The following is a 26,823-nucleotide window of genomic DNA, read 5'->3' as shown; positions in this document are numbered from 1 at the left end:
GAAAGATGTATCATTTCTCTTTGTGTGTGTCTGTGAAAGTTTTGTCCAGGTGATGTGACCTGTCCAGGGTGTCTCCCGCCTCTCGCACAGTGATGGCTGGATATGGGCATCAGTGACCCCCACGACCCAAAAAGGAAGAAGCGGGTCAAAGATGATGGATGGATATAACTTCCCTCACAAGTCCTAAACCATTGTTAAACTGTGATATTATTTAATATGAGCAGCATGTTTTTTGTCACTATTTGCACAAGTTCATAGAAATCTGGTGTAACCCTGGGCATTGATTCTCTTCACTAGTATGACCAAAAATCAGGTCACATACAGAGGACTGCTCTTCAATGCTCTTTAATGCTGGGATCTGGTATAATAAACACCATGAAATATTCCATCAGTATTTGTGTGACAGTTGCATGCACAGCTTCCACTATCGCTTTGCTTTCTTTTTTTATGTATGATCGTATAGTTTTTTTTTCTTCCTCAATATGTTCATGCAACAATTTTACATTTTAGAGTAAAACAGGTTTTCTTTTCCCATAAAACATTCAAAACACAGTTAGCAGTATCAAAACAGATTAACAGTAGATAAACAGCACCTGTAACTGGCACTTATAACAGTAAAACCTTTTTAAAACTCATTCTTATGTATTCATACACATTTGAGCCTACCCACTATAATAAACAACACACAATATTCCATCAGTATGTGTGCGACAGTTGCATGCACGGATCTGTTCCGGACAAAAAGATAAAGAACCTATTACTATCAGAAAAACGACTAGCGAGCGGTCAGCTTCTGTTAGCTTAACATGCTAACCAGAGCAAATCTTATTCACAAAGTCTTTATTTTGACACAAATATGGCAAAACTTTCACAAAATACATTAACAGTGCTCATTCTCCTGTGACAGATTTTATGGGTTAGTTAATGTAGTATAAATAGAGCTTTAAATCAATGTTGAGTGCAGAGTGGTTTCACTTGCACCTACTTCCACCAGCTTCCACTATCCCTTTGCTGGGATCGCGCCTCAAGGACCCTTTGTATGCAAGTGTGCTTAACTACCAGTAGGTAACTCCAGAGAACTAATAACTGCACATCAGTTTTGGTGAAATTCAATAAACTTTTCATCTCTGTTACACCCACCCCCACTGAATTTCAGCCAAAATGATCAAAGTGCAAAAACCATCACCATAACATCTAAAAAAGTTAAATCTGGTCCTCTGGACATTCAAAAAAAACAAAACAAAGCAAAACAACAAAAAAATGTAGAAACGTTTCGTCTCTCATCCGAAAGACTTCCTCAGTCTGAGGTGCTGTTTTCAGCTCCGTCTCTTAAATAGCACCTTCTCAGAGTGGATCAACCAGTTTTGCTGCTGACAACCAAAACCAGCTGATCACATGCTCAAGAAAGACCATCAGCCTAACAATGGATCATTAGCACCTGATGGCTGTTTACTGTTCACAGAGGGCTGAGTGATACTAGCAATCACAGCATTGTAAGAGGGGGACAGTTGAACCCGGAGGCCTCCACCCCTGTTTAATGATGGACGGTTTCTTTTCACAAAGATGGCCTCCTTTACTCCTCTCTCAAACCATCGTTCCTCTCTATCCAGGATGTGCACATCTTCATCCCTGAAAGAGTGACCACTGGCCTGGAGATGAGTGTAGACTGCAGAATCCTGGCCTGATGATGTTGATCTTCTGTGCTGGGCCATCCTTTTGGCCAGTGGCTGTTTAGTTTCCCCGATGTAAGACTGATCACAGCCCTCCTGACACTGAACAGCATACACAATATTACTCTGTTTGTGCCGGGGGACTGGATCTTTGGGATGAATCAGTCTTTGCCGTAATGTATTTTGGGGTTTAAAAGCCACTGGGACGTTATGTTTAGAATATAAACGTCTCAGTTTCTCTGATACTCCCTCAACACATGGAATGACCACTGGTCTGGGTCTGGGTTCCTCCTTTTCACCTGATGGCTGACTGGAGTCCTGTTTGGGTTTCTTCTCTGCTTTCAGGAAGGTCCAGTTAGGATATCCACATTGCTCTAGAGCCTGTTTTGTGTAGGATTTCTCCTTCTGCCTGGCTCCCGAGTTAGTGGGGATGCTGTCTGCTCTGTGGTACAGAGTCCTGATGACTCCTAACTTGCGCTCCAAAGGGTGATGGGAGTCAAACTGCAAATACTGGTCTGTGTGTGTGGGTTTGCGGTACACCTCAGTTTGCAAATGTCTTCTATCAGAGACTGAGACCTCACAGTCCAAGAAAGTCAACTTGCCATTTTTTACATCTTCACGTGTGAACTTGATGTATTTATCCACAGAGTTGATGTGGTCAGTAAAATGTTGGACTTCCTGAGATTTAATTTTAACCCAGGTGTCGTCAACATACCTGAACCAATGACTTGGTGGTGTCCCTGAAAAGGATGTCAAGGCTCTCTTTCCTACCTCCTCCATGTACAGGTTGGCAACAATAGGAGAAACTGGAGACCCCATAGCACACCCATGTTTCTGCCTATCATATTGCTCCCCATATGTGAAGTAGATTGACTGCAGGCACAGTTTCAAGAGTTGACCCAGTTGTTCTGTGGAAAGCGTGGTCCTGCTGCTCAGAGTGGTGTCTGATTTTAATCTTAAACTGACCACCTCTACTGCATCATCAACAGGAATGCACGTAAAGAGTGATGTGTCATCAAAAGAGACCATTGTTTCAAAAAGAGCTGAAAACAGCACCTCAGACTGAGGAAGTCTCTTGGATGAGAGACGAAACGTTTCTAGATTTTTTTGCTTTGTTTTGTTTTTTGTTTTTTTTGAATGTCCAGAGGACTAGATTGAACTTTTTTGGATTTTTCTACCCGGATTACTGAGCATGCATTAGGATATAAAAAAACTACTGTTCAAGTAAAATTTACGTGAAGAAAAGGGACATTTTAAGGTATAATGTCTAACCCGACTAAAACACATAAAGGAAAAAGTGAGCTGTTTTTCTAACTTCGTTTGGTGTTTCACTATGGGAAACGCTCCAGCGTGACCATCTACGGAAGCTCCAATGACATTACGTCTGTCAAAGACAGACCAGTTGAGCTGTGCTCAGGGCTCTGCCCCCACCATGACACCACAGTCAACCGACCAACTCCTACTCATTCTCGCTTTCTTCCCGTGAGAAACTACAACAAGCTCCCTCAGCACAGTCAGGCTAGCTAGGTTAGCTGCTAAACAGTTCTCAGGCATCCCGTAAAGGAGTACGTTGCCGAACGCAGTTCCTGGTGTCAACTCGAATCGTGTTTAGTAAGTTGGTGCTTCGCAAGAAATAACTTTGTTACATTTGGGAGCATGACCGCGTCAAGGCGAGCTGTTCCCACCGCTCAGTTTGAACTAATCGAGTGGTTGCAAGTGTAACGCAAGCTAACGCGTCAAGGCGAGCTAGCTTTCCTTAGAGGTAGCATTAGCTTGGTACCTTTATGGGTTTTCCATTACAGCTAACGTGTTACAACGAGCGTTTATTTAGACTAGCAGTTAGCCCGGTTTTAACCTCGTGGCTACCTTTAGCGACGAACAGTTAACGTGTCACGGCAAACTTGTTCCCTTATCATGGCTATGGCACCCACCCCCACCAAAGTGTCGGAACCTAAGGCTAAAGAGGCTGTATCCCGCCTGTGCCCCTCGTCATGCGGGGCCTCCATTTCGAGCAGGGATCCTCACCCAATGTGTATAATATATATGGGCACTAAACACGCACAAATGTCACTGGCGAACCCTCAGGCATGTCAACACTGCTCCTCCATGCCAGAAAAAATCCTAGAAAGGAGGCTGAGAGTGGCAGTCACAAACAGCCAGAACCCGTGCCTGTCCACAACAGCGATAACAGGTGATGGCCATCAGCTGCAAGCCACCACGTACTGGGCGGACACGATAGAAGAGGAGTCCCCGGTCATGTCGCCACTCTTTGATGGACTGGTAGACGGAGGGGACTTTGAAACAGGTCAGGAGGAGACAGAGGGCGATGCTAACTCCGACCTCTTCAACATGGACGAGATGGAGGAAAAGGAGGATGACTCTACTTTTCCGGTCCCACACCCGAGGCCACCCAGCGGGGCTGGGGTGGCACCTCCGGTGGACAGTGACCTGTATGATGTCTGCAGAAGAGCAGCATCGAAGCTGAACATCCCCTGGCCTGCAATCTAGGACGGGCAGAACAAGACCTGTATGATGGTAAGAGGCTCCCACCAGCCTCCATGCCAAACAAACAGCTTATACCAGCTGTCCCAGCTTGTATGAAGGAAATGAGCCATTACTAGTCAAGCCCTTTTAGGAGCAGGCTCCCCACCAACGGCTGCTCCAAACTGGAAATACAGGGGATGGAGGAGTTGGGGCTGGCCAAATCCCCAGCGGTGGAACCCTCAGTGGCGTACCACCTCCACCCCAACCGCAGGTCAGTTTCAGCCTCTACTAAAATTTCTCTCCCAGCTAAATCTGATCGCCTCATGGCATCGATTTATCAGAGAATGTACATATATGCTGGGCAGTCTGTGTGTTCTCTTAATGCTGTCACATTGTTGTCAGCATATCAAGCAGAGATCCTAGAGGAGATGGGCCAGCTGGACTCAGTGTCACCTAACCCCGCACTGTGGGATGAAATTTGTGTTGTTAACGATCTCATCCTACGCTCCTCCAGAGGAGCTGTCCAGGGCAATGGTCACATCATGGGACTTGCTGTTGCAGGAGAGAGAGCCCTGTGGCTGAACCTGTCAGGCCTGGGGGATTCCCAGAAAGCAGAGGTGATGGATGCAGCCTACGACCTGACCAAAGGTCTCTTCGGTCCAGCCTTGGAGAAGATGAGGGAGGCGAGCACCATTAAAAAACAAGAGGGTGAGGCTTTTAACCTCTGCTTGCCACACAAATCGAACCCCCACCCAGCTCAGGGTCCAAGACCCGGGTTTGCAGCAGCTGCAGCGACAGCAAGGGGGCGGCAGGGTGGTTCTAGCACACCCAGACAAGCAGCTGGTCACCCCACCCAGCAAAATAAAGGGGAAAACCCAAGGCCTTGGGGTAAGCACTCCTTCGCAGCATCAGCTGCCAGGAAACATCCATCCCACCCCAGCGAGGGCAAGAAAAAGAGGATGACCTAACAACCCCACCTTTTCCACCTCCAGGGAAAAGAAGAAAATTGGCAGAAGAGGAAACCTGCCTGTGTTCACACACTCCTGCAGTTCCTAGTTCAACAGAAGTGCAGTTTGTTCAGCCCTCTCATGTTCAGAGAGAGGAGACTGTGAGGCAGAAAACACAGTGTCACCAAGCATTGAATGTGCATCACGCACCCAAAAGCACTCGCTCAGTGTCACCAAACACTCACCAGTGCCCCAAGAGGCCTCATTTTGTTCAGAGGAAAACAATAAAAATAAAGTATATAAATAAATAAAAATAAAGATTGCATTTCTTCAGCCAAGCACATTGCTAAAGGGCAGAATGCACCCCACAAAAAAACAAAAACATGAAACTTTGTATACACTCTTGCCTAACATAGGGCGCTCCTGCTCTTTCAATGAAAACAGCAGAGACCCGTTGTGGCAAGAGCGTGACGTCACCACTCTCGGAGCGAGTGAGAAAGTGGGGTGAAAGCAGTTTCACCATGGGTTATGACCATAATTTCCCAGGGGTGCAGACTTCAGTTCAACATGAAGCCACCCAGATTCAACGGAGTTGTTTCCTTTGTAGCCAGCGGAGATTCAGCTCACATTTTGGAGGAAGAGATCTCCTCCCTTTTAAACAAACAAGCGATCAGAGTAATACCGAACGAGGAAGCGCAACAAGGCTTCTATTCTCACTACTTTCTGATTCCAAAAAAGGACAGTACTTCCCTCTGCCCCATTTTAGATCTGTGTGTACTAAACAGACAATTACGCAGATATATGTTCAGAATGTTAACACACAAAACACTCTGTCGATCCATCCGTCCAGCAGATTGGTTTGTAACAATAGATTTGGCGGACGCTTATTTTCATATTGCAATTTATCCACCACACAGAAAATTTCTCAGGTTTGCCTTTCAGGACAAAACCTACGAATTTCAAACGATCCCATTCGGACTTTCATTAGCTCCGCGGGTGTCCAGCAGGTGCGTGGAAGCAGCGCTGGTCTCCCTGAGGGTGCACGGCATCAGAATCCTCTCATATATAGACGATTATCTGATATGTTCCAGCATGCAGGCGCAAACAATCAGCGACTCCCAGGCAGTAATAAAACATGTAAAGAAAGTAAATAAACTGAAAGTTAAACTGTGTTTCTTTTTCAGAAACAGATCCTGTCTAACCCTGAATGCTAGGAAACGCCTTGTATCTGTGACTTTTCTTCCCTCCATTGATTACGGTGACATTATTTACATGAACACTCCTACAAGAACCCTGCAGATGTTGGATGCTGTCTATCATGGTGCACTAAGATTCATAACTGGCTGTGATTATCGTACCCACCACTGCACCCTGTATTCACTGGTTAACTGGACATCATTAACTTCACGCAGACTCTCTCACTGGTACATTTTCATCTTTAAATCACTTCTTGGTCTGCTGCCTTCATACATCTCCTCCTACATGTCTCTGCGTGAGTGCAGCTACAGCGTGCGCTCTCAGGACATTATTACCTGCAGTGTTCCCTCAGTGAGGACTGAATTAGGCAAAAGGGCCTTCTCCTACTCTGCTCCTGTTTCCTGGAATACCTTACAAAAAGATTTGAAGCTCTCAACCTTGACCTCTCTAAGTGGCTTTAAGAATCTGTTGGACTCCTGGCAGGGACCAATGCAGACATGTTCCTGTTCTTAGTTTTCTACATTTGCCTTAGAATCTAGCTGTTTTTTGTTACTTTTTTTAGCCATCCTATTTGTTAAAAAAACAACAACAAAAACAATTGTATGACTTTTTATAACTGTTTATTGTTGTCGCTGTTGTCCATTGTTGTCATCATTCTTTGTTGAAATCAGGTCTCTTTTGTAAATGAGTCCTTGAGGCTCAATGGGATTTACTTGTCTAAATAAATGTTGAATGAATGAAAATTTAACAGACCTGGGATTCAGAATAAATTGGACAAAGAGCTGCTTAGTGCCCAAACAAAATACAGAATATTTGGGTCTCAAAATAGACTCCCTCTCTTATCACATGATGCTGTCAGAGAAGAGGATCACATATTTCTCCCAGTGCATCGCCAGCTTCCAGCAGGGGAGAGTCATCTCATTCAGACTTTGTCTGCGCCTGCTCGGGTTAATGGCCTCAGTAATTACAGTGGTAAAACTGGGTCTTTTAATGATGAGAGACTTTCAAAGATGGGTCGCATCACTGAGTTTGTGCCCTCGCCGTCATTTACATCGCAGAGTGAAAGTATCTACAACATGCATGATGGCTCTGTATCCATGGAGGGACCCAGTGGTTTTCAGCACTGGGGTTCAGCTAGGAGCAGTAACATCCAGGGTCAACATCACAACAGATGCATCCCTGAGAGGATGGGGAGCCATGATGATGGGCAGGACAGTGAACGGTGTGTGGTCAGACAATGTCACACCTTCACATAAATGTGCTGGAACTGCAGGCAGTTTTCCTAGCTTTAAAGCATTTTCTGCCCCATTTAAATGACCGTCAGTTCTTAGTGAAGACAGACAATTCAACGGTGGTTGCTTACATCAACCGTCAGGGCGAGACACGATCCCAGCAGCCGCACAGACTGGCCCGAGAGTTAATCTTATGGAGCAGCACCAGACTCCTGTCAGTCCGGCCAACTCATGTGGCAGGGATCCTGAACAGAGGAGCAGATCTATTGTCCAGGGGCAACCCTCTGTATGGAGAGTGGCAGCTCCACCCTCAGGTGGTGGAGCAGATCTGGCAGAAATATGGCAGGGCCACCGTAGATCTCTTCGCCTCATGGGAAAACACCCACTGCCTGCTGTTTTTCTCCCTGTCAGATGCAGATTCTCCACTAGGGGTGGATGCTCTAGCTCACCCGTGGCCAAACGTGCTGCTGTATGCATTCCCACCTCTCAGCCTGATTTTTCCCACATTGAGCAGAGTGAGAGAACAGGGCCGGTCTTTAATTTTGGTGGCGCCATGGTGGTCATCCAAGCTCTGGGTGGCAGAAATTATTCAGATGCTGTCAGGGGAACCATGGCCTCTTCCTGTTCACAGGGACCTTCTGTCCCAAGCCAGGAGAGAAATTTATCACCCCCACCCAGACCACATGGCTCTCTGGGCCTGGCCTGTGAAAGGTGGAATCTAAATCTAGCTGGTCTTCCCCCAGGGGTCATTAATACAATTCAGAACGTGAGGGCCCCCTCTACGTGTTATCTGTATAGTAGCAAATGGCAAGTTTTTGAAGAATGGTGTGGGGAGAGGCATGTCATTCCCTTCCAGTGCTCTCTTGTGGATGTGATCTGTTTTTTACAGAATCTACTGGAAAAAGGGAAAGCTTTTTCCACTATCAAAGTTTATTTGGCAGCTATTTCAGCTTGTCACATCGGTTTTGGCGACAAATCCATTGGACAGCACCCGTTAGTGTGTCGCTTCATGACAAAGGCACAACGATAGCTGCCAGTTTCTAGGCCTCTGGTACCTTTGTGGGATCTCTCACTGGTGCTGGAAGCCCTCCGTAATCATCCCTTTGAAATTGTGGAGGAGGTAGGGATGAAATTTCTTTCTTTTAAGACTGCCTTGCTTTTAGCTTTAATTACAGCTAAAAGGGTGAGTGAGTTACACGCTTTATCTATCAGCCCTTCCTGCTTGCAGTGAGCACCTGGGTTCTCTGAGGTGTGTCTGAGGCCCAATCCAGTGTTTGTGCCTAAGGTGATGGATTCTGTGTACAGATGTTGTTCAGTAGAGCTGTTAGCTTTCCATCCTCCTCCATTCTCCTTTGAAATGGAGCGAGACCATAACTCCTTGTGTCCTGTGTGGTCACTGAAAGCATATGTTGACAGGAAAGCTGACTTCAGGAAGTCAGACCAACTGTTTGTTTCTTGGGCCTCAACTCATAAAGGGAAACCAGTGTTATGCCAGAGGCTGGCACATTGGATTGTGGAGACAATTAGTCTCTGTTACAGGTGTAGGGGTACAGAGACCCCGTCTGGGCTGAGAGCCCATTCTACTAGGAGCATGGCCACATCGTGGGCCCTGTTTCGAGGAGTATCAGTCCAACATATTTGTATGGCAGCTAGCTGGGCCACACCACATACATTTGTACGTTTTTACAGGCTGAATGCGGCTCAGCCATCCCTAGCTCATGCAATACTGGACGCCAGTACTTCGCAGCCTTCTTAGTCCGGGTTCAGGATAGTTGTTGGCTTCGGGGCTTTTTTGCAATATGGGAGTGGGTCATATCTCACATAGTGAAACACCGAACAAAGTTAGAAAAATAACGTTAGGTTACTTAACGTAACCCCGGTTCTTTGATAACAGAGTTAGGTGTTTCACCAACACTTCCCTCCTTGCATGGTCACAGAAAAAAAACATCCTAGAATGAGTAGGAGGTGGTCGGTTGACTGTGGTGTCATGGTGGGGGCGGAGCCCTGAGCACAGCTCAATCGGTCTGTCTTTGACAGACGTAATGTCATTGGAACTTCCGTAGATGGTCCCGCTGGAGCGTTTCCCATAGTGAAACACCTCACTCTGTTATCAAAGAACCGGGGTTACGTTAAGTAACCTAACGGCATCTAAACAAACAAAGCTCTCCGACTACAACCTCCGTGGAGAAACCCATAAAGCTAACAAAAGCATGGCTACGCAGGAAGGGGGAAGCGAGTCAGCAAACAGTGCCTGATCAAATAATGGTTGCGCTGGAATCATTAAGAAACTTTTTTAGATTTTTCTACCTGGATTATTGAGCATGCATCAGGACATTAAGAAACTAGTTTTCCTCAAAACTTGACAATGTGATAGTGACGTTACAAGATATGAAAAGTGAGATGAAAGATTACAATGAACGTATGTTGCAAGCAGAGGAGCGTATTGCCACTGTGGAGGACGAGGTGACTAATCTTCAAGCTAAAGTGTGCACATTGCAGGCTAAAAACAAAACGATGGAAGACAAACTCATGGACTTGGAAGCAAGGTCTCGCTTAAATAACTTAAGGCTCGTAAATAAGCCAGAAGGCGCCGAGGGATCGGACGTGTGTGCTTTTTTGGAGAAGTGGATACCTGAAGCATCAAGGAGTGAGGCGCTGCAGCTCTCAGTGAGTATAGAAAGAGCTCACAGAATTGGTCCAAGAGGGGCAGCAACTTGCGCCCGAGAGTGCTGTGTAGTGAACTCGGCCTCCAGTCAAACCTGCCTCTGAAGACCTTCATGGGACAGGAACTGTTATTTCATTGATTTGAATCCAGAAATACAAATTAGCTCATCCAGAGACTTTCTAATTGTATCCTGAACTAATCAATTGAAAGAACACTCTCTTTTTCATATTATCATTACTATTTTACAATATCTTGATAATCAAAAGTGTGTTTAGTTCATACCATTTTTAAATGTTGAAATGAACCACTCATTTTAAATCAACTGTGAAACAGTATTAATGATTTTTTAATCCTCATTCAAAGTAGAAATCAAGTTAAATGTCTATGTTACAAAGTAATTATGCATTTTTGATCTTCTGTCTGAAATGAGAAAGGAGTGATGTCGGTCAAAAGTCGGAGACAGTCGCAAACAAGTTTATTGGAACGAACTGTCATGTTTTTAAACCTCTCAGACAGAAACAAGAAAACTGGCACCTGTAAGTCTGTCATTTCTCCAAAATATTTTCTCGTCTGTAACTAACCGTTCCTAAACATTTCTGATGTTTTCTCGACTTGTAATGACCCTCTGACGGCACTAAAACCACACCCCTGTTGGTTCCTTCAACCAATCAGGACTTCCTAAAAGTGACCAGAAGCAGAACTCTTTAAAAGTCGACACTTCCTAGTTCTGAAAGTTCTAGTTCGGAGAAGTTCGAGTGCTGGAGAAAAAAAGTTCTGAAGTTCAGTTCTGGAGTGAGTTGGTTGGTTCCGTGACTTCTTCTGGTTCTGATGGAGTTCGGCTGGAGTTCCTAGGAGTTCTTCCGAGTCTAGTTGGGATTATGGAGCCTTCCACAACTGAGTGGAACCTCTGACGGACTCACAGCTCATGTGAGTCCACCCGGGAGATGAGCGTGTTGTTGAACGGAGTACCGTCACTACTTCGGACGATTCTCAGCCATCCTAAGGAGACGCTGAAAGGTAGCGTTGAAATGGAACTCCGTACTGGAGCTGACCTATCTTCTGCAAAGGTAACGAGTCACTTCACTACCTAGTGTACCAGGGCTGAGCTGGGGTCGGATGAAGGGTGCCATTCCTCGTCAACACACTTTCCTCATCCATCATTTTCTCTCCATTTAAACTCCTTCATTTCCCATCTTTAAACTTCTATCTTGCCAGTAATTAATCCAGATATCTTCAGAAATGTCTGTTGTTTTTATTAAGTAAAACGTGCCAAGTTTTATTAATTGCCGATCAGTCTAATCAAGTGTACAATGTTTTGATGTTAAATTTTGATTCTGTTAATAAATGACCATATTCATTTGATGGGTCAAAGAAAATTAACGTCTCATGTCACTGATTAGACCATCTCCAACACAGTACCTCTGTCACATATCTGTCAAGTATGATGCCTATGATGTATGTAGTAGTGACTGCTGAGAAGCAAATAACTGAAATTCTTTATATAACATTTTTTGTTTCTATTTTCTCATGCAGTACATTTAATTTGGTTTATTATATAACTTATGTTCCTTAGAATATGTTACATATCTATGTTCCTAAATATGTAACAATAACCACTTAAGTGTGAAGTTGTCCTTTAAATTGTTATTTAATATTGGTGGGCAGCGATCAAAAATTGCTGTTAACAGCAACAATGATATTTTTTGTAGATTAAGCTAGCAGAGTGGTTCTTCTAGGTGTGGATTGGTTTCTGGCAATAACGGGAGACACAATGATTGTGGGTGGGACTCCCCTAATATGGGGAAGGGATTTGGAAGAAAGGGAAGGTTTATGTTTTGTTATGCCATATTTCTGTTGAACCATGTATCCCTACAACTATAAGTAGTGATGACTTCATGAGATTCTTTGGAAATAAAAATATTTCAATTAGAGAGAAAATTCAAACCATCTTTCCTTCTACAATCTCTAGTCCCCTGTCAAATGAGACAACTTTAAAAATTTCATAGAGCCTGATTTATGTTTGGACAGTTTTTGTCCTGTTGAGCTCTCTGAATTGTCAAAAATAATAACCTCATCCAAACCATCCACATGCCTGCTAGATCCCATCCCAACCAGACTGTTTAAAAAGAGGCATTTCCCGTAATTAATGTCCACATTTCGGCTCTACTTGATTTGTCTTTAATGGATGGTTATGTACCACAGCGCTTTAAGGTTGTTGTAATTAAACCTTTACTTAAGAAGTCTGACCTTGATTCAGAAATTCTGGCCAACTATAGACCTATATCTATTCTAACTTTCATCTAAAAAATTCTAGAGAAAATATCCAAAAAAGTTCAATCTGGTCCTCTGGACATTAAAAAAAAACAAAAAACAAAACAAAGCAAAAAAATGTAGAAACGTTTCGTCTCATCCAAGAGACTTCCTCAGTCTGAGGTGCTGTATTCAGCTCAGTCTCTTAAATGACACCTTCTCAGAGTGGATCAACCAGTTTGCTGCTGACAACCAAAACCAGCTGCTCACATGGTCAAGAAGGACCATCAGCCTAACAATGGATCATTAGCACCTGATGGCTGTTTACTATTCACAGAGGGCTGAGTGATACTAGCAATCACAGCATTGTAAGAGGGGGACAGTTGAACCCGGAGGTCTCCACCCCTGTTTAATGATGGACGGTTTCTTTTCACAAAGATGACCTCCTTTACTCTTCTCTCAAACCATCGTTCCTCTCTGTCCAGGATGTGAACATCTTCATCCCCGAAAGAGCGACCACTGGCCTGGAGATGAGTGTAGACCGCAGAATCCTGGCCTGATGATGTTGATATTCTGTGCTGGGCCATCCTTTTGGCCAGTGGCTGTTTAGTTTCCCCTATGTAAGACTGATCACAGCCCTCCTGACACTGAACAGCATACACAATATTACTCTGTTTGTGCCGGGGGACTGGATCTTTGGGATGAACCAGTCTTTGCCGTAATGTATTTTGGGGTTTAAAAGCCACTGGGACGTTATGTTTAGAAAATAAACGTCTCAGTTTCTCTGATACTCCCTCAACATATGGAATGACCACTGGTCTGGGTCTGGGCTCCTCCTTTTCATCTGATGGCTGACTGGAGTCCTGTTTGGGTTTCTTCTCTGCTTTCAGGAAGGCCCAGTTAGGATATCCACATTGCTCTAGAGCCTGTCTTGTGTAGGATTTCTTCTTCTGCCTGGCTCCTGAGTTAGTGTGGATGCTGTCTGCTCTGTGATACAGAGTCCTGATGACTCCTAACTTGTGCTCCAAAGGGTGATGGGAGTCAAACTGCAAATACTGGTCTGTGTGGGTGGGTTTGCGGTACACCTCGGTTTGCAAATGTCCTCTATCAGAGACTGAGACCTCACAGTCCAAGAAAGCCAACCTGCCATTTTTTACATTTTCTTGTGTAAAGGGTGTGCCAAGGGTGAATGGAGCAGGAACAGTTAGGTTTTAAGGGCAGATAAATCTGAGAATTATCAGCATAACAATTAAACAAAATACCATGTTTCCTTAGGATCGACCCCAAGGGGAGCAGATACAATGAGAACAGAAGGGGTCCAAGAATGGAGCCTTGCGGGACCCCACAGGAAAGAGGGACAGAAGTAGAGGTGCACCGATTCAATCCCAATATCGGTATTTGTCCAAATATCGAAAAACTTCTGGATCAGGTATTGATGACAATGTGACCGATCCATGACTGGGCAGATCTTTTCACTAATTTTATGCTTTGTGCTCTGAGTGACGTCACACGCTAGCAAACTTACCGCACAGATTGTTTTCAAAATGGAGCGAGCTAAATGATCAGCCATTTGGAACCAATTCACACTACCTCAGCCAACACATTTGACAGCTACGTGCAATACGTGCACAGCAGTGGTTCCAGGGGGTGTGACTAAAACTTTCAGTTATAACACGACCAACTTAATCAACCATGTCCAGAGAGTCCATGGGTCCTCCCCCAGAAAAATTGGAATAAAGAGATGTCAATTCTTACATTTTGGTGTATTTTAACAGGTTATTAAACATTGGTAAACATTTGATTAAATTGATTAAAAACAGGTCTCTCTTGTAAATAACGAGGCTCAGTGAGACTGACAATCTGTATAAACAAAGGTTGAACTGAAATTACTATTTTAGAGAGCAACAACAATTAACAAGCCTGTGTGTGAATGCATGTCCTATTCTGTCAAGCGTCTTAAACCCCCCACTGCACACACCCACACACACATACTGTCTTACTCAAACTCTGCTGAATTTAGTCCTGCGTGTTGTTCTGCTCCAATCTCAATTACTGCCTTTCAGGTGCTTGAATCCTCAGTTGTCCAGCTAAGGACAATCCATCCATCCATTTATTAAATTAGTGCCCTTGTTTTGATACGTGATGTTAATACACATCAAACATTCCACTCATATATATATTTTTAACTGTAAGCTTATTTATTATGTCTGAAATGTTATGCACCGTGTTGCAAGAGTTCCGACACAGCAGTTGTGCGTGCATACTGCAGAGCTGTTTGGAGACGCTGTGCGTAAAACAACTGTCTGCAGGGGCCGGGGGTGCACAGCTGTAGGTGGATGAAGACACTCCCCGCGGGACATGCAGTCTGCGTCTCTGCTGGCAGGAGCATGGTGCGGCCGGAACATCCACTCCACAGACTGGACAACGTCTCCTCTCGTTGTATTTTTAATAAATAATCCCAAAAAAAAAGTGCAACGTTTTTGGACTTTTAGGGGCGGAGGTTTGAGTTGCCGGATTCGAGCAGTCAAAATGAGAGAGTTCCCCGATCTTGTTCTGGCAGGATCCAGTTCCAATTAACCACTGGACCAGAGTCATTCGCTAGCAGAATGTCATTACAGACTCTTACTAAAGGTGTCTCGGTGCTGTGTAGTTGTTTAAATCCTGACTGAAAAGTTTCAAAAATTCCATTTACATTCAAAAACTTGGTTAGTTGACTAAAAACTATTTTCTCCAATATTTTAGAAAGAAATGGAAATTTTGAGATTGGCCTGAAGTTTGAACAAGTTGTAGGGTCAAGTCCGGGTTTTTTAAATTAATTTAATTAATGGAGTTACCACTGCATGTTTAAAAACATCAGGAACCACACCTGTAGCCAAACTGCTGTGGAGAGAACAGAGGGTCTAGTTGATGACATTGCCTTCACTGGTGGTAATAATTAAAGATGAACCAAGCTCGTGTGTTGGTCCCTCACATTCTGCAGTCTGTCTTTATTGTTCTTGAATCAAATTTGTTTCCCGTCTCATCTATAAAACCAGTGTTTTGTTGAAGACATAGCAGTCCACCACACAGTCACTGAGCTAATAAATAAACCCCCTTCCTTTGTCTGAAAGACTGTAAGAAGACACAAGTCTGTTTAAAGAAGATTTATGTGCATTCAATATGGAGGATAATGTTTTGTCTTCTAGATTCCTTGAAAGAGATATAAAGAATAAAAGAGTGAGAATGGAGTTTTTTGTGAGCACCAGCTACCTTATCAGGTCATGTGTCATTATGACAGAGGAAAAAGTTTTCTTCCGTTATTCTGTGAGCTGTTTGGAGAGAAGGACTGTATTGCTAGACCACAGTGGAACATCAGGGCCTCTATTAGTGGAGTAATCATCTTTATGCTTGGTTTCATCTTTGAGGCATTTACTTTGTGCCTCTGAACCAATAATGAGATGAGAATTTCTCCTCCTCATTAACTTTGCTCTTTTAAACCATGAAATTAATGATTATAGAAGGAAAACGGGAAGAGCTTGTATACCTCCCTAATTGAACTGGGGGTGGGGGTACAACAAGTACGCTGGTGAAGATTATCAGTCATCCAGGACATGGTAAATTAAAAAAAGTTCAAGACATAAACAACTGGACTTTATTTGTAACAGAAGATGTTTCGCGTCTCATCTGAGAAGCTTTCTCAATTCAAAGAGCAGAGAGTGAGGGTTCCAGTTATAACAAGTAGACTTAAAAACTGATAACATTTACTAATTCATAATGAATAAAGATTGGCTTTAGTACTCAATTAGTAACTAATAAGATTGACTAAAAAAGTATATATTTGAAATCTCTTAATATTTAATTATTTTTTTAATAAACATTTGATCGAAAGATAAATTTTACCAAAATGACTTATGACCCTAACTTTTTATTTCCAGAAGAAGAAGAAGTGTCTTCAGAGGTTTATGTGTTGTTTCTTTCAGTAGTTCTTGGTGCAGCGCCCCCACAGGCGAGTGGGGGAACAGGTTGGTTCAACAGGTTGGCTTGACTGCACAGTGCAGTGTGAATGCAAACCCACCAGCTCAAATGTAACAAAAGGTCATGAATATTGGTCCCCAACTGAACCGAGTCTACCGGACTATCAGGTGTGAAAACAACCTTATTGGACCTGTGGTCACAAGGTTGTTGGTGCCTGTCACGGTGGTAATCCTGGAACCGAGTGGAGGACAGAGGGGTGAGGGATGCTGTCAGGCTGAAGAAGGAGTCCTATCAGGCCTTTTTGGGACCCCGGAAGCAGCTGATGGGTACCGGCAGTCCAAGCAGCATGCGGCTCAGGTGGTTGCTGAGGCAAAAACCTGGGCGTGGATGGAGTTCGGAGAGGCCATGGAGAATGTCTTCTGTATGGTTTCAAGGCGATTCTGGTCCACCATCTGGCATCTCAGGGGGGAAAGCAGTACATCACCAACACTGGTTATAGTGGAGGTGGTGTGCTGCTGACCTCAACTCAGGATGTCATGGGTCGGTGGGCAGAATACATCGAAGACCTCCTCAATCCCACCAGCACGTCTTCCACTGAGGAAGTGGAGCCTGGGGACTTTGGAGTTTGGCTCTCCAATCTCTGGTGCTGAGGTCACTGAGGTGGTTAAAAAGCTCCTTGGTGGCAGGGCCCCAGGGGTGGATGAGATTCCCTCAAAGTTCCTTAAGGCTCTGGATGTTGTAGGGTTGTGTTGGCTTACATGACTCTGCAATATTGCGTGGAAATTGGGGGCAGTTCTCCTGCATTGGCAAACCGGGGTGGTGGTCCCCCTATTCAGAAAGGGGGGCTGTAAAGTGTGTTCCAACTACAAGGGGATCACGCTCTTAAGCCTCCCTGGTAAGGTCTATTCAAGGGTTCTGGAGAGGAGGGTCTATCAGATAGTCGAACCACCGATTCATGAGGAGCACTGTGGTTTTCGTCCTGGACATGGAACACTGGACCAGCTCTACACCCTCAGCAGTAGGGGTGTAACGGTACACGTGGGTGTGTTGAACCATTTCGGTATGGCATGTTATGTTCGGTCCACGTGTGTACCGTTTCAGATATTTTTTCACTAATTAAATTTTATTACAGAGAGATTATGCGCCACAGAACTAAAGTTCCTAGGCGTGTTTCAGCACGGCACTATAGTCTTGCAGCATGTGTAGCATTAGCAGCCTAGCATCTCGTTGTGGTCTCCTGTTTGGGAACATTATGTGTTTCTTGTTAAAAGACAAATGAACAAATCCAAAGCTGTGTGTCAACGTTGTTTCACAGAGATTGGATCTGCAGCAGCAACACGTCTAACTTGTTAACGCTCTTGAAACGACATCATCCGAACATGAACGTCTCTTTTACAGAATAGCAGCTTGGTTGGTGCAAAGACCGACAACAGCAGCATTTAAACAGCCTTTATCAGGTGATTCAGATCGGTCCAGTGCAATAACTCAAGCTGCAGGAGTTTTTAAAGCTCTGGATCTACGTTTCTGTTGCTGATGCACCGGTTTTAAAGTTATTGAGCCTCGCTACGACATCACGTCAACACTTCAGCCAAAAAGTTGTAGCAGCACTTTATGAAAAAGATAAAACTGATATTGTCAACAAGCCCTGACCAGATTAAAGCCCCTAAAACACCAGTTCTTTGACTGAAAAATTGCTCGGGCCTGATGAACAGAGCGATTACAATAGGCCTTCGCAGCGCTTTGCTGCTCGGGCCTAATAATGCTCAATCAGGTCATCTGGACAGTTTCTTTTTTTGTAGAGACGTTTTGCCCTCTATCCAGAGGGCTTCATCAGTTTGAGGAGCTCCAAGTAAACTGTTTCCCCACCAAGCAGTACACTCCTTAAGTGGACCAACCAGTTTGTTGGAGATAAGATGGTTTCTGGGGGCCGTCCTGTCCCCTGTCGAATGGTTGGTCCACTTATGGAGTTTACTGCTTGGTGGGGAAACAGTTTAATTGGAGCTCCTCAAACTGATGAAGCCCTCTGGACAGAGGGTGAAATGTCTCTACACAAAAGAAACTGTCCAGATGACCTGACTGAGCATTATTGGATACAACATGGAAATGTAATAAAAAAAAATGCATTCCTGCTATTTATTGATTAAGCAAACTGTTATTTTTTAAATAATACCATGTATATATATATATATATATATATATATATATATTCAACATTAGCACTCGATCTGCATTAGTCTTGTATTAAGTTTGTCTTTTCTTTAATAGAAAATGTGCACCCCACAAACAGATTCTAAATATTAAGTATTAACATGAATTTGAACTTGTACAGGAGGAGCTGCAACTTGTGGAACACCCACGTCATCCATCACACCAGTGGCTCCAAGTGGACGTCCAATTCTTATGTACACCATCCCACATCAGTTTGGTGGACAAGAACATCTGGTGGAGGTCTCCCAGGAGCAGTGGAGGCTTATCAAGAGGAATGTCAACAAAGAGGACCTTATCCTTGTGATGAAACACTGTTCGGCTTGTGTTGCCATATAACATAAGAGAACTTCTTACGCTCAGCAACCACAGCAGATGAAGCCATAGAGCTATACATCTTCCTGACAACTTACATGCTGAAAGCCTTATAAGCTGCAAGTGTCCTGCTGCATTCAGATGGGGCTTCTTCATGCCCTCACGTGGAACTGATGCTCAGATTTGTTTACAACATGCACATTTATGAGGAGAGCAAGTATGAAAAGTAGAAACGAAACTTTTCAGAAATAATTTTAAATTAATCAAAACAAACTTGCATTCTTTTCGTGCACTGAATAGGGACATTGCCAACATATTAAACTGGCTCCCTTAGCTAAATATGAGCTGCTGACTTGGAGGCTTGCACAGATAAGTCCTAGAGAACATCATGAATATGACAACATGATATCATGCAAGACCCAGAAAAATCTGAAACTTTTCAGTAATTACTTTGTCAATATATCTATAAATGTAAGTGCTGTTATAACTCAGTACTTCCAACTTTAGGGTTAAGTTTTCTATTATAACATAATTTGAATCCCTCTTTATTCTCTAATAACTAATATTTGTTTTACTGTCGAGCCCTGTGATTACATGAAATGTTATTTTTTACTAATAGTCAATTAAAGGTACTAATACCTCAGTGCCAAAACATTACAATATGTCAAAATGACATAATAATAAATACACCAAACTGCTGTAAAACAAATTGTTCTTTTAAAAAATATATTTTCATCTGTCAACCAACAACTTTGTTCAGTTTATAATTTACATATGTGCACATTCATTTCCACGTAACCTTCAAAAATGCAGAACAGCTACTGAAATCTCAAGACTGTGTTTGTTTCTGAAAACCTACACATATTTTAAAGTTAGCAGTGAACTTGTCTTTGGAAATGTCTAAAGTGAGCCATTATAAATGACATATAGAAATGTCATCCCATAGAAAACTATTGCTCTGTGTGGGAACAAGAACATGGCTTTGTATGAAGTGAAAAAACAAATTAAACAAGAAAAACATATGCTTCCATGCATGTGCATATTTCTGTTACGGACTCTACACAAACGTTCAGCTCTAAACCAGAAATGTTTTCACTGCTTCAACATGCGTGAATGGAAAAAAGAAAATAAATTAAACATTCCAGGCACTCCCTGTTTGCTTATTTCACCATCCATTTAGTGCAAAAGCTTAAACTATTTTCAGTCATTTGCCATTATTTATGATATATTTGCATTTGAGGGTTTGAATACTCTTGAACTGTATGAATTGTCTGGACACTATTCAGTTTATTTCTCTCCTCCCATTGTAACCTAATAACCCTCAGAACCTGATCTAAACTATGCTGAACTCAGTGGAGTTCTGATGAAGCAGTATGCTGTCCAGTGCAGAACGCAGTTCTGGGTATGAACCGTGTGTCCGTGGCAGTTCCAGAGCTGGCCCACGAGTATGTGCAGTAGGTCGCCTTGCCAGACCATGTACTGGTGGAAACAGCACCTGGATTTTGTTAACACAAATAACATCTGACCCTGTAACAAAGCTTAGCATCCTTCTGAGTCCGGCATCGTCCAGTCCTCTGATGCACTGCTGTAGAAAACCAACATTTTGATTCTCTGCTTGAGTTGTAGGAGATGCATCCAGTAACTTTAAAAACCTTCTGCTTGTTGCCTTTTTTTCTTCATACATCTGTAGGTCAGCTTGTGGGCTAGAAAACGATGCTTCTAAAATGAAGACATTTGTTCTGCAGCATATCTTGTTTTTTGCATCAAGACCTTGGGTGCTGCATTTACAAGGATTCTTTTCAAATTCTCTTGTGTGGGTAGTTTTGTTACATTTAAGTGATTCAAAAGATCAATAAGTTCATCTAGGTCCTCATCTAGACAGTCTGCTTTTAAGGCAGTGGTTACAAGATCCCTGTCTGACGCATGACGTTTGTCACGCGTCACCGCTGACGAGACGGAAAGGTGGGCCGGTGTTGTGCCAAAAATTGATTAGCTGCCAAATGGTGGCCGTGGGAGCGTGCACGAAAGGACTTTAACAAGAATTTAACAAGATTAACACTTCAAAACAATTATTTGTTTGCTCGACATTATAGCAAAGGTGTGTCTCAGTCTAACTTCTCCTTAATAAACGCACTTCGACAGTCAAATCAGTTGTATTTCAAAAGCTGATTTTCAGAAGTGAGAGCGTGCAGAGGGACGACTCGCTGTGCATTGCTTGAAAATTTAACAAGATAAGAACCCAAAACAATTGTTTGTTTGTTTGTTTGCTCGACATTAAAGCAAAGGTGTGTCTCAGTTGAACTTTAACTTAATAAATGCACTTCAATGGTCTAATTAGCTGCATTTTGCTGGGGTGGCAACATTAATGAAAGCTGTTTTGACGGTTGCTCCAGGCATGATCCCGGAACTGGACGAAGGTGGTGGTCTATGGCACGCCCATATTAACATTAATAGGCACTTTTACCTATTACATGACACAACGGCATGCCATACTACTCGAGTGCCATCTAGCGGCTGAAAATGGCAGTGTTCAATATTTTCAATGTCAGAATGAATGAAAACCATCATATCTCAGAGAAAAATTGGTTTATAAATATGGAAAAAAAATCCATAAATAAGTCCCTTCGGCGTATAAGTAGCAGGGTATGCGAATTAGGCAACAAGGTGTGACTTATAGGGCAAAAAATATGGTAATTGTATGGAAGTTTGGAGAAAAGCATGCAAAACAATTACAAACCCTATTTTTATTTTACAAAAAGAGCTATAAGAATTATTAGTAGGAAGTTTTTCTCTTGTAAATGAGTCCTCAAGGCTCAATGGGATATACCTGTCCAAATAAAGGTTGAAAGAATGAATGAATTAATTAATAGGAAGTGCTATGGTCACCCAACAAATATATTTTTTCATCAGTTGAAATTATTAAAATTTTATGATTTGGTTTAATATTGTATTTTACAAGTCATGTATAAAGCTCATAAAAAATATTACCCCCAAATGTTCAATTAAAATTTGTTAAAACAAGAGTCATTATACCATACCATACCAATTTATTTCTAAAGCACTTAAAATACAACAAGCAGCCGTCCCAAGTGCTGTACACAATTACAAACAAACAGCAAAACAATAAAACACCTAAATATATATAAAAAAAAAACAATAATCAGAACATCATAAGTAAAAGAATACAACATTAACAGACAGATGCTGACTCACTCTAGGTTAAAAGCCAATGAAAAAAAATGTGTTTTTAATCTAGTTTTAAAAACAGAAAGTGACGGGGCCTGCCTGACCTCCAGCTCATTCCACAGTTCAGGAGCCAGAGCTGAAAAGGCTCCGTCTCCTCTGGATGTATAAAAGGTTTTCAGGACGGCTAAAAGCATCTGGTCAGAGGATCTAAGAGCACGTGATTGCATGTACAGGTCCTTCTCAAAAAATTAGCATATTGTGATAAAGGTCATTATTTTCCATAATGTAATGATAAAAATTAAACTTTCATATATTTCAGATTCATTGCACACCAACTGAAATATTTCAGGTCTTTAATTGTTTTAATACTGATGATTATGGCATACAGCTCATGAAAACCCAAAATGCCTGTCCCAAAAAATTAGCACATCATGAAAAGGTTCTCTAAACAAGCTATTAACCTAACCATCTGAATCAACGATGTAACTCTAAACACCTGCAAAAGATTCCTGAGGCTTTTAAAAACTCCCAGCCTTGTTCATTACTCAAAACCGCAATCATGGGTAAGACTGCCGACCTGACTGCTGTCCAGAATGCCATCATTGACACCCTCAAGCAAGAGGGTAAGACACAGAAAGAAATTGCTGAAGGAATAGGCTGTTCCCAGAGTGCTGTATCAAGGCACCTCAGTGGGAAGTCTGTGGGAAGGGAAAAGTGTGGCAGAAAACGCTGCACAACGAGAAGAGGTGACCGGACCCTGAGGAGGATTGTGGAGAAGGGCCGATTCCAGACCTTGGGGGACCTGCGGAAGCAGTGGACTGAGTCTGGAGTAGAAACATCCAGAGCCACCGAGCACAGGCGTGTGCAGGAAATGGGCTACAGGTGCCACATTCCCCAGGTCAAGCCACTTTTGAACAAGAGACTGCGTCAGAAGCATCTCACCTGGGTCTGCTGCTGAGTGGTCCAAAGTTATGTTCTGTAGTGAACCAGATGACCTCAAATCTACCAGATGGACAGAGACTGTTATTTTCATTGATCTGAATAAGTCTGAACCATCTGATGACTTTCTTTATTGAATTAATCAAGCAGAAAAGACAATCCTCTATAATCATTACTGTTTTACAAATGTTTTGATAATCAATTGTGTTAGTTTCACTCAATTCTTACAGGTTGAAAAGAACTACTCATTTTTATTTTACATAAACAGTAAGTAATGATTTTTATTCCTCATTCCAAGAAGAAATCACCTGAATATGCATTTCTTGATTTTCTGTCTGAAATGAGCAAGCTGTCGTAAGTGTGTGAAAGGTTGGTTTTTGGTCAACTAAAATGTTTACCGAGAAAAATGTCATGTTTAAACTTTTTCAGAAGATTACCAAGAGTAGGCTCCAGAAAGTCTGCTGTTTCTGCAATAATCTTTTCTGTATGTGAAAACAGATTCATTCCCTGACCTTGATTTTGATAACAACTTACGTCACGAAAACACACCTCTTTCTGGTACATCCACGAATCAGAAAGCTCTAAATTGAACAGGAAGTCGACCCAAATAAAATGTGGCAACTTCCCAGTTCATGTTAGATTGAGAGTGCAGCCGGTTCTGAAAGTTTCAGAGCAATGAAGAGTCCAAGAGAGCAATGAAGAATCCAGAGGTTTTTGGGATTATAATTCTGTTTTGAGCTAACTACGCACGACTCTCTGAAGGTTTGGTAGTTCTCGACGGAGACGCTGAAACGAGTCAGAAAGGAACTACTCCGACGCTGATTCATCATCAACAGGTAGATGGTTCTATTTTGACCAAGTGTACCGTGAGAAGCTGAGATCGGACGGAGCGTGCAATTTCTGGTTAAACAGATTAAATTTCCCTCACATATTTCCTCTGTAAGATAAATCTCAATTTACTCTTAAACTCACCTCTCTCTCATAAATCAGTGCAGATATTTTTAGAAATATCTGAAGCAAAGTCCTCAAATCACCGCCGAGTGATTTGAAGTTCATTATTTGTGAAACTGTCTGTTATTATTTTCATATTTTGCCAAATTAATGTAAATGTTTGATGTTAAACTTTGATTCTGAAAATAAATGATTCCATTCATTTGATGGGTCAAAGGTAATAACGTCTCTTGTTCGCATTACTTTAAATTCAATGCACGGCATTACACAGTCAGAAAGATGAAGAACTCGTGAAAAGTATGCATAAATATATATCCATATATTTGTCATACAACAAGTGACACGTACCTCACGTGACTCACTACAAACTGGTGGCCCGTTAACGTGTTCATGAATGACTGTTAATACGTGTAAGATTGATTTTTAAATGTTGGCATGTTGAAATAGTAACGGTTAAACAGCTGTGCTGAAACCGTGCGTCTTTACGCAGCGCGCTTGGAGCTGCACCTTTCAAGCAAACGCTGCATGTTCTAAGCGTTACGCTGGCAATGTTTTAAAAGCTGAAATTGTGTCATTAAGTCTTGTGTAAGCTGAAATTGTACGTCTGTATGTGTAACATAAGCTGGCTTTGAGCTGTGGAAACGCTTTATTCTGTTTAAACTGTGTTCCAGACGCTGTTCTGGTCCGTTTCGGTTCTTTGGACCGGCTCGGTTCTGAAACGGGTTCGAACGAGTTGTTAAATAGCTAGAAAGACGTTTTGTCACGGAGCGCCGTTCTCTGTGCAGCTCAGGGGGTTTATTCGTTACAAATCTTAACAGAAAAAGCGCATTTTGATGGTTTAAAAGACGAAAAAGTGACGAACTATTTTACGCTAATCTAACTTGCTAGCTGGAGAATACGCTTCCTGATTGGTTGAATTCGCTGTTGTGGAGCGCTTTGATTGGTTGAGAAAGCTGACTGGCGTGGCTACGTCACTCCCTCTCACCCTGCGCTGCTTTGCCATTGGTGATTTCAGTCACGTGACCCGGAAATGAAATTCGTTTTCATAGGGAAATAAAATCTGCTTTTTAAAGCTAAAAAGCGCCTTTTAAAGTGATTCTGAAACGCTGTTAAGTGCTTCGAAGCCTGCTCGCTGAAATTCTGCCACGTTACAGTTTAAAATTCGTCAAAAAATGATGTTTTTAAACAACGCTAGCGATGCTAATTTTAAGCTAAACAGCTAACGACCGGAGCTTAAACTACGCTTAAAATCACTAAATGAAGCTACCAACAGACCCAAAAACTCATGTTTGAAGCTATAAAGTCTGATTGCAAAAACTTTTGCCACGTTTGTGTAAAAAATCCGTTCAGAAATGTTGATTTTAACCGAGTTTAGCCGAAGCTAACTTCAAGCTAAGCGGCTAACAACAGGATGTCAACCGAACGCCACAGGAAGTTATAGCTCCCCTAGTGGATAACACAAACATTGTCGGAGTTAAAATTGTGGAGGTAATACTGACATCTTCTGGCGAACCTTGAGAAGACAGGTTTCACTCGCTTATTAGGTCTAAATAGTGAAATTAAACGTTTTAATCTTTCTAAAAGCATTTTCGAGTCAATAAACGTTCCTTAAAGCTGAAAATTACTGTTATCTTGCATTTTAAAAGTTAGAAGGTATTCATGCAAACGAGCATTCACCAAAAAGTTTTATTTCACTGGTAATCCTTTAAAAATAAGGTACAAAAATAAACATTAACTTTTTAAAAATAGAAACAGTTACAGATTTTCACAAAGTTGGAAAAAGTTTACTCATTTGCTAAAAGGATAGTGCACGTTTAATTGATAAATCACTAAATAAAAGTAAATATATCAGACGAAGAGACTTTGCTGATTTTATTTATTTTGAAAAACCTAAAACATTAAAATTCTCCTGTTTAAACTTTAAATAGAAGAAAAATGCCAAGCGACGAAGAAGAAGACACCTCTTCAAAACCAACAAATGATGACATCATTTTGGGGGCATTACATATTTTAACATCTCCACTCATTGGTAAAGAAATGCAGCAATTACAACTACTCGATGAAGCTCAAAGACAAGAAGAGCTGAAAAGTTTGGCCGCAGGAACATTAAATACAGAGAGTAAAAAGCTCAGCCTTGAACGGTTAGCAAAAATCTCCCTGCTTCTAAAAGCTGAATTAGATGAACGGTCGGAACGCCTTGACTGGATGTATAAAACACATGAGAGGAATCTCTCAGAAATGCAGGCGTCACTAGAAGCAAAATCTTATGAAAAGATTAAAGAAATAGACCGTCAGTACAAAGCCACGTGTGAAGATAACGATGTGCTACAACAACAGTTGCAGCTTGCAAAAACTGAACTGGAACAATGCAAAATAGATAAACAAAATCTACAAAAGCTACATATGCGTTTAGAAGGTGACTACTGTACATCCCAGGAACATTTAAAAAAATGTGAGGCGAAACTAATAGCAGCAATAGAAAAAGGTAAAAATGTTGGGCAAGGTGACCTGGAATCAAAACCAGACCCTGAACAGGATCGGGGTAATACACCAATCACTCAACGACCTCTTTACTCACATGGTGCTTTTAGACCCATCCAATCACCTACACAAACGGGCAGAGTAACACCCCCACAACTGATCACGCATGTGAGACCATTGATATCTTCTCCATCAATGGATGACTTGCAAAAAATCTCAAAATATGTACAACGTTTCATCCCTGAACCGTTGGGCTCCGCTGGAACGAAAGCGTACCTCAGAGATCTGGATTTCAGATTGAGAGCTTATCCAAACGCAACGGTAGAAGATAAAATCAGTCTGATACG

The 26,823-nt window shown here is 42.3% G+C and overlaps 1 protein-coding gene across 1 annotated transcript in view; it reads right to left on the bottom strand.

The window, feature by feature from the left end:
• Positions 1 to 26,823, bottom strand: part of arid3c (AT rich interactive domain 3C (BRIGHT-like)) — a 184,978-nt gene that overhangs the window by 132,875 nt on the left and 25,280 nt on the right. The window lies entirely within an intron of this gene.

Source organism: Nematolebias whitei, chromosome 8, assembly GCF_014905685.2.
Source record: "Nematolebias whitei isolate Nwh7 chromosome 8, NemWhi1, whole genome shotgun sequence".
Classification (NCBI taxonomy): domain Eukaryota; kingdom Metazoa; phylum Chordata; class Actinopteri; order Cyprinodontiformes; family Rivulidae; genus Nematolebias; species Nematolebias whitei.
The sequence above is the reverse complement of the archived record's forward strand: the minus strand, read 5'-3'. Positions and strand labels throughout refer to the sequence as shown.